The sequence below is a fragment of the Colius striatus genome, chromosome 5 (assembly GCF_028858725.1).
Source record: "Colius striatus isolate bColStr4 chromosome 5, bColStr4.1.hap1, whole genome shotgun sequence".
Lineage (NCBI taxonomy): Eukaryota > Metazoa > Chordata > Aves > Coliiformes > Coliidae > Colius > Colius striatus.
The window spans coordinates 1557300-1566249 of record NC_084763.1 but is presented as its reverse complement, the minus strand read 5'-3'; positions in this window follow the sequence as shown (position 1 = coordinate 1566249).

Genomic DNA, 8950 nt, shown 5'->3' with positions numbered 1-8950 from the left:
TCCAAGAACTTTCCAACAAAGCTGTGAACAATGTACATTCTCTGCCACTTCTAGTTCAACTCTGTTCACGATGCATGAGTGAAGCCCCTGGCCAAATACCTTGGTACTTAAGCCACAATCTGATGGCTGTCTAATGTCTGATAGGTTTAGGAAGTCACACTGGCTGAGGATAAAGAGATACTGGAAGCAAATTGTTGTGCAGTATTTTTACAGATATGTTGCCAGTTTATACAGGAGGCCCTCCTGGAACTCAGATGGCATCAAGCTAATCCTGAAAGGATTACCCTCCTGACAGGAGGCTGTAATGAGGTAGGAGTCTGCCTCTTCTGCTCAGTAATGAATGATAAGACAAGAGGAAATGGACTTAAGTTGCCCCTTGGTTGAGGTTGGAGCTGAGGCAGAACTGTTTCCCTGAGAGGGGTGTCAGCCCCCGTGCCAGGCTGCCCAGGGAGCTGGGGGAGTGCCCAGCCCTGGAGGGATCCCAAAGCCCTGGAGCTGAGGTGCTGAGGGACACGGGGTAGTGATGGGCTGGGCAGGGTGAGGGGACAGCTGGGACTCCAGGAGCTCAAAGGTCTTTTCCAACCAAACGGAGGTTCAACAGGAGGCCTGATGTCCCTCATTGCCCAAGCTGCAGCCCCTGCGACTGGCTTCTGCTCCCACATTGTATAGCTGCTTGTACTGTACCATCCCAGACCTGCTTGGCAGCACATTTGGGCCGAGGTCCTATCACAAGTCAAAGGTCTGTGGGTGCTGCTTGCAAGACTAGCTGTGCCTCGCTTGCCAGACACCCCAAATCCCACCAGCACGGTGTAGCTGACACAGGACTGCACCACACGTCCGTTCCCTCGTTAAGCTCTTAAAGGGGGAAGCCAGGTAAGATGTTCTCTCACTAGACGATGCCCTAATCAGAGTGAGCTGCTAAGGGCAGGGTGTGTAGCAGGTGGAGATTACACCAGAGAGTCACCATAACCACAACCAAAGCTACTTCCACTCTGGCTCAAATATTTAGGCTAAAAATGAAATTGAGTTTGCTTGTGATGCTCTGTAACAATGGTGCTCAAAGTGTAGAGAGGAGAATCTGCAGGGCTCTGCTCACTCCTGCTCTTCATTAAACCCTCCAAGTCTCCACAGGAAGGAACGAGGCTAAGGTGGGATAGTTGCAGTAACGACAATTGGTTTCACAGTGCTGCTTAAAGCCACAACATGCTTCAGTCCTCCTCTTTTGGGGAGGAGCTTGACTGCAGTGATGCAGCAGCTACTGGCAGATGGGGAGCAAGGAGGGATGATGCTCAGTATTAGGCAAAACCTGTGTGAAAACCAAGTTGCACTTGGCATTTTATTCACTTGTGCTTTCTGAAGTATGGTAGGTCTTGCAGTTGAGGGAATCCATTGGATGTGGGCTTTCAGTTGCTTTAGTTCAGGTGCTTGCTTGAATGTGAGAAAGCCAAAAAGAAGAAGAAGGCTGAGCAGTGAGTCCAGCACATGTCATCTAGAGCATCTTGGTGAGTCCCAGGCTTATTGTGTCACCTTGCAGGGCATGGAAACAAAAGGAGCAGTGTCGTGTTTAGTGGTAAGAACAGATGGAAAAAAGACGTCTCCAGCCTAGCACCTGGTCTGTGCTCAGTCCACGGCTTTACAGGTTGTGAGTGGCCCATTCCCAGGGTGTGCTGTGAGGGGGCACAACATGCCCATGTGATTTACTGACCTTAGTGTCATTAGAATGATCTTCAAGTGTTTTGACCCATTGTTCCTCAGGGATTAGTTGCCTTGGGAATCACTTGGATTACTTAACGTTCTTTTCCCTGCTGGCATAGCCTGTTCTGGGCAGAGAGCCTTCAATAGTGGAGAGCTGGGGCTGGTTGTACACTCTGACCATCAGCCTGACACTCTGGTTTAACAGAATTGATATTAAACGTAAGTAATCCTTCCCAAGCACACAGCAGAGCCTGTGTCAAAGGCTCAACATTCATGTTACTTTGTGTCTTCAGCAGGAAAAAAAACCCTAAGCTAGCAAGAACAAAAACCAGCCTATGTGGTGCCAAGTGGTGTGTGTTTCACCTGGATGTGGCATCTGGGCCCCAAAACTACATGTAGCTCTTGGCAAATCAGTTGGTTTTGTTGTCTTGTGTATCTGGAGTCCACGTGGTTCCCAGAGATGGGTGCACTAATGATAAGAGCAGTCAAGTGGGAATATCTTGTTTGCAGAGATGAATCCATGCAAGCAGAGAGAAAGGAGCAAGGTTTCAGCTCTTGGGGCGTTTCTGTACGTTTATGTCTGAAGGGGGCAGGGATTTGGTAATGTTTTTAAGCAGGCAGCATTCTAAACTGTCCCAGATTTTAACCAGGTTTAGTGCTATCACAAATTCCACAACCAGTTTCAGGGAGCAGAGCCATTGTTGCCTGTAATTATTGTACAAGTGCACCAATAATGCCTCTTTTGGAGCCATTATTGTGAGATTCTTCACGACCTCATGTCACTGTTATTCATCTCATGCAGTCTTTTGCTTAGTGAAGAGATAAAAGTATTTGTTATGCAGCAAAGCAGGCTTAATTTGCACTGATATGTGGGAGATCCACAGTAAATTGCTGAACAAAAATACAAGCAAGCAAACAGAACAACAAATAACTGAAAGCATCAGTCACAAATAACACAGTGTACTTGGTTTATTTTAGCAACTGCAATTTTAATTCCTTCATAATTGACTTGTAAATCAGCTTCCTTTTTAAGGAAAGAAATATCCATCATCTGTTACTATCTGGGTCTAGTACTTGGCTATGAAAAGACACCAGGGAATTAGGGTAAAACTTGTTCTGCTGGGTGAAGTCTACTGCTTTTCCCTTGCAATGGTCTGAAGGTAGCTGTTATTAGCAGAGTAGGTCTCCTAGCTATGGGAAGTCCTGAGGTGTCCTCAGACTTCTGGGCTAAGAACATTAAAGCATTCTGTAAGTTTTGGTTGGCTTGTATTTCTCTGGGTAGGTGGAAGAGGAGTTAGAAGCTCCCTTGGGGTGGGCAGCCTTCTGCCTATTGTCTTGGGGTGCAGCTGAGGAGCTCTCATCATGGTTACAAATCCATCAAGGGTGGGTGTTGGGAGGCTGGAGCCAGGCTGTGCTCAGTGATGGCCAATGATAGGACAAGGGGCAATGGGGACAAGCTGGAGCAGAAGAGGTTCCAAAGAAACACAAGGCAGAATTTCTTCCCTGTTGAGGTGAAGGAGCACTGGCAGGGGCTGCCCAGATGGGCTGTGGAGGCTCCTTCTCTGGAGACATTCCAACCCAGCTGGATGAGTTCCTGTGTGCCCTGCTCTAGGTGGTGCTGCTCTAGCAGGGGGGTTGCACTGGATGAGCTTTCCAGGTCCCTTCCAGCCCTTGAGATTCTGTGTGATTTCACCCCAGTGAGAGATGTTCAATACAGCAACCCCACCTTTACCAAATACAAGTGTTAGTGCTGTATAATCCAGGGACAGGTAGGCATTACTAGCAGGGATGGTATTGCTTCCCTAAGCCCATGCTGTCAAAGCCACAGTTAATTGGCAGACTTGATGCTACTCATTAAAGCCAACAGAGCAGCACAGAAGTAGCTGACACCACTTAAGCACTTAATCTCAGTTTTGCTTTGAAACAAGAGGCATGGGAATGGAAGCCACAAGTGGAGGGTATTTTGTGGCTCTGGAGAGGTAATATGAATAACAAAGATTACAGCCAGTGTGTATTCCTCACATCACAAGGCCGCTTTCCCTTAGCACTCAGGACCATCCTTGCTGGTTTTGGCCAAGTATTAGCTGATAAGAGACAGCTGTGGCTTAGCTCAGTCAGCAAATGTGAACCTAGGGCAGGAGGTCCCACCTCCCAGCTGAATGACATAATAGCTCCCCACTTTTTCACTTCTGCAAAACACAGTAAGGCTCATGCTAGTACAGTATGGGAAGAGCATTTTCCTGCTAAGTGAGGCTAATTTATAGATTAGAGAAGGAAAAAAATCCCACGAGGACAGTGTGACATAAAGAAAACAGAACTCGCTTTCCAGCATCCACAGACAAACTTTCAGGTTAAATGAAATGCTTTGTGTCAAAGAAACTGAAGATTTAGGAGAGGAAGTGGGATAGAAAAGGGAAGGAAAGAAGGACATAGAGGGTTCTTTCAGCTGGAAGAAAGAGCCTGCACATTTGCATCTGCTGTGAGCTGTAACAACTTCTGACAACAATTTTCTACGCAGACCTTCTCCCAGAGAAGAAAACGACTGGTAAGGATCTCATCCAAAAGAGGTAAGTGAGAGCATTCTGCTTGAATTGGTTAATGCCAGAATCAAATACAAACCCCTTGGAGGCTTTTAGGAAGAGTGAGATTTCTGGGATTGCAGCTTGGTTAGGTAATGGGCAAAACTTTGTTCCATTTCACAAGGAGGAGAAAACAGTTTTCGATGGCTGCCAGTGGGAAGTTTGATGACACCAAGTAGAAAAGAGAGATTAGAGATACCTTTTGTAGGACAAAACCAGGAGGAAAACATTTCAAACTGTTCCCTGGTGGGAGAAGAATAATGTGATAATCCAGCTTACTGGATTGTGTGACAAGATAGGTGTGATGTAAGACATTAGGCATGACAAGACTGTATGACACACATAGAACAATCTCTTCTTGACACACAAAAAGACTGGCCTCTGAGTCTACCAGAGATTTGGAAACAGTATCACTGAGACCAAGGACATATGACTAAATGTGCAGTATTCTGGCTATGAAGGAAGATGAAAAACCCCTGTTCATTAAGGGGTCCTCATCCCCTGTGTAAATGCAGAGTAGCCACAAAACTCCAGTTTAAATCCATCGTATTCACACGCCAGTTTGCTTCCCAGTACAAACCAATTCCAGAGCTGAGGGCACCTGTCAGCTATAGCCAGACTTTGTAAAAACATCACCTGTGAAATTCTGGCTTTCAGGCTACAAAAAAAACCTGGTTTTGAGATGCACAGAATCAGATGCATGAATAGGAGTTCTACTTGATGTATAAATGTGTTAAACACCTTGAGGACTGGCAACATTTGGTAGTGACATTTAGTTATACTTTGTAATGTCACCTTGAAACTGCTGTATTTCAGCAAGTAAATGTCCTGGTTAGTGAAAAGCACATCCATCAGTGTAACTATAAGCCCTGAACCTCAACAGAAGTTGTAGCACAAGACTTCGGTATGTAGAGTAGTTCTGGAAGAGGTCTTTCAGTGAGGCTTTCAGAAGCCATTCTCATTTTGTGAGCACACTGAGTGTAACTCAAGAAGTTCAAACTACAAAGTACCTTACCACTGATTAAAAAGCACTAATACACTCAGGAATCTCTGCAGCATGTCTTTACACTAACCTTGAGGACAGATACAAGTCTAGCAGTCACTTCTCTGGTGTTACCTGTCCTCCCTATGAACAGCAGTAGCAATCTCAGCATCTCAGGGATGTTTGCATCCAGGCTACCTATGGTCACACCAGGATTTTCTTTACCTTGTGCTTCAAAACTCTTGTTTGCAAGCTGGAGTGTAATGCAGTGGTGTGTTTTGTTGTTGTTCTTTTGGGGTTTTTTAAGTCAAAGAAATGTTTATGTTCAAGCTGGCTGGAGTTTGTATGACATCACCACACGGTGTGTTTGACCACGTCCACTACTTTGGCATATCTCAGTAAATTCCAAGCAGTAGATTTGTCACATTGTTTGGTTAAATGCTTTTGCAATATTACCTCCCTCTCTCTCTCTTTCTCTCTCTCTCTCTCTCTCTCTCTCTCTGTGTTGTGGGGGTTTTTTTGCCAGCCTGAGTCACTGGGGTACTGGCAGCACAAGAGAATTTGTACCTGACAAGAATGTGGCCAAAAAATCTGGTTATCACCTACCCTGAGCCTGTCTGGCTGTATGAGGAGGTGATACAGTGACTGTTTTCAGACAATGACTGCAGCTGTAAGTAGCAGGGAGAGTGTCCCTCCCCATCCAGGCAGCCTTCTGACAGCAGCAAGGAACTGTACTGTGTCTTTGGATGACTCAGGCTTTTCCTCTTTGCATATGAAGCTTCCTACTTGCACGGACAGCAAACATTGTCATGATAATTTCCTTGCCTGACATGTGCTGATTCACTGCTGGTGCAACAAGTGCAAAACTTGCACGTTCCTTGTGAACCAGGCCCCTCTCAGCAGCACTGCAAACTCACTTCCATGAAAACAGAGGGGATTTCTCTAGCCTGCCCTTGAAATTTTGGCTGCCTCAGTCCCTAGGGGAAGCTTCTCTCCTTTCATGCAAAGTACACCGATTCCATTGGACAATTTGAAATGCATGAGCCACCTTGCTATGAGTAATTTGGCAATGTTTATATTGGCACTCAATTCCCTTTTCTCTTTGTGACCACCTCTCCTGATCCTGGGACTCTTTTGCTGGATATATGAACGAGCCATGTTATGCACCATGTCCAAATCACCTAGTGAGGATTTGTTCATGGCCTACCTTTTCAGTGCCAAACGAGCTCCCACCATCACAAATGCAACCAGAGAACTCTGCCTTGCCCCTTTCAAGTGTAATGCAACCCTAGGGAAAAAAAACAACCAAGCAACCTTCAACATTCCTAACTGTCACACTCCAAGCTTATACTGCAGTCAGTCACAAAAGCAAAAGAACCCCACAACAGTCTAGTGCAGGATGGTGCTAATTCAGATATTGTCTTCCCTTTCTGCCACTGCTCTTCCACTTTCCTTGCTTGTCCAAGGCTCTATTGTCCCCTTGGTTTAGGATTATAAACCAATGGTGGCTTTACCTCCATGTAAATACAACTGCTGTAAAAAACAGCACTGAAACTTCCTTTCCAAGGCTGTAAAACCAATTCTTATACTTCATGGTCAGTGCTCCTTTGGATTTGGTTCCTCTCTCCCACAGGCTTCTTTATTTGCCCTCGTTCTCCCCTGGCTTTAACTCACTGTGCAGACCTGGCTCTGCTGATGCAGCATCCAGCATGACTAACACAAACTCTCCTCTGGTACAACTCATATAGGTTAAACGAGACAGAAATTTAGTCCTGCCTCAGAATGGCATTTGCAAAGTGTATCTGTATGGGCAAAATTAATGTAAGGGACTGAGACTGTGTCCCTGCTACATACTAAACCAGTTCCTCAACAGTTCTCGGGTGCTCAGCCAGCAGGGCTTCATGAGAAGAGCTGTGTCAATGGCTGTGCTCTTGTCCACTTCAGGAGGCTGTGCTGCAGTAAGGGGTTATTATACAGGGAAATCACTTTTCAAGCACTTAGGTGAGTAAGGGCCATTAGCTGTGAGAAGGCCAATTTTCAGGGAGGGTGTACGGCTGGTGGAACCAGCATGCATCTTGCAGGGTAAAGGAAATCTTTTGTTTCTTCCTATTGCTACTGCTTCCCTTCCTATGCAGCCACTGTGCCTTCTGGGTTGAACTCTTTATGCCAACGTAGTGAACTTCTTACAACCTCAGTTGAGTCGCTTGAAACATCTTCTGGTGTCATTTGGATCGGAATCTGGGTTCACCTTGACAGGGAAAATCAGCCCTGCCAAGGGAGAGGTTTGTGAGTCTAGTGGAGAGAGCCTCGGTGCAGCACACCACCAAGGACAGGCAAAGCTCACTCTCTTCCTCCACAGCACAGCCCCAGCAGTAGAGTGGCACAGCCCTCTGGAACAAGTAAGACCAGACTGGCTTCAAAAGGCTGAAACCTGTCTTGATTTTGGTATAATTTTGTATCAGTGATTTCATAAAGCAACAAGTAAAATGTCACTGCCTTGCTTTGCAATCCACACAACAGCCATGTGCAGACGCCAGGAACTCTGTATTGTCACAAGTTAAAGTTACTGATACTAGGTGTTTTCACTTACATGTGTTTATAGATGGCAAACAAGTCATGTAACTACTTTCCTCTAAATCAGTCAGACCAAATACCTTCACACATCTCCCAACCAGCTCATGGTTGAACACTAACCCTCCCTTTCATTTTTCCACCCCTTTCTTCCCTCTGCAGTGTTGTTTTCTGGGTTGTTTAGTGATCTGCAATTCTCAATTACTGAAAGATTGCCAGCTATGTTCTTGTGACAGCTGCACCTCAACTCCCTTCAAAGTGCTCAATGCATCACCTCCTTGAGGTGATGGTTCTCAATGCAAGTGATTCAGAGGAAAGCCTCAAAGCTTTGATTAACGCTTGCTTGACAAAGGGTCATCACGCAGCTGCACCGTCCACTTGAGCTCCAGGACTGGGCATGGTGCAGCTCAGCATAGAATGGAAGGGACCTCCAGAGATCATCCAATCCCAAGCCCCTGCTACACCAGGTTCCCCTGGCTCAGGGGGCACAGGAACGTGTCCAGGTGGGTTTGGAAACCTCCCGAGCAGGAGCCTCCACACCCTCCCTGGGCAGCCTGGGCCAGGGCTCCCTCACCTCAGCACCAAAGGACTTGCTCCTCCTCTGCCAGTGGAACTTCTTATGTTCCAGTGTGTGCCAGTTACCCCTGGTCCTGTCACGGGACACTACAGAAGTAGCTCCATCCACTTGGCCCTGCGCTGGACTCTCTCCAGCAGTTCCCTGTACCTCTTGAGCTGAGGAGCCCAGAACTGGACACAGGACACCAGGTGAGGCCTCAGCAGGGTAGAGCAGAGGGGGAGAAGAACCTCCCTTGATGTGCTGTCCACTCTTCTTGATGTCCCCCAGGCTGCCCTTGGCTTCTTGGCCACGAGGGCACGTTGCTGCTCATGGTTAGTTGCTGCCCACCAGTACTGCCAGGTCCCTCTCTTGGAGCTGCTCCAGCAGGTCACCCTCAGCCTGTGCTGGTGATGGGGCTGTTCCTCCCCAGCTGCAGGACTCTGCACTTGCCCTTTGTGAACCTCGTAAGGTTCCTTTCTGCCCAGCTCTCAGCGAGTGGCAGCACACTGCGGTGCGCCAGCCAGTGCTGCCAGGCTGGTGCCATCGGTGAACTGACTGAGGAACACT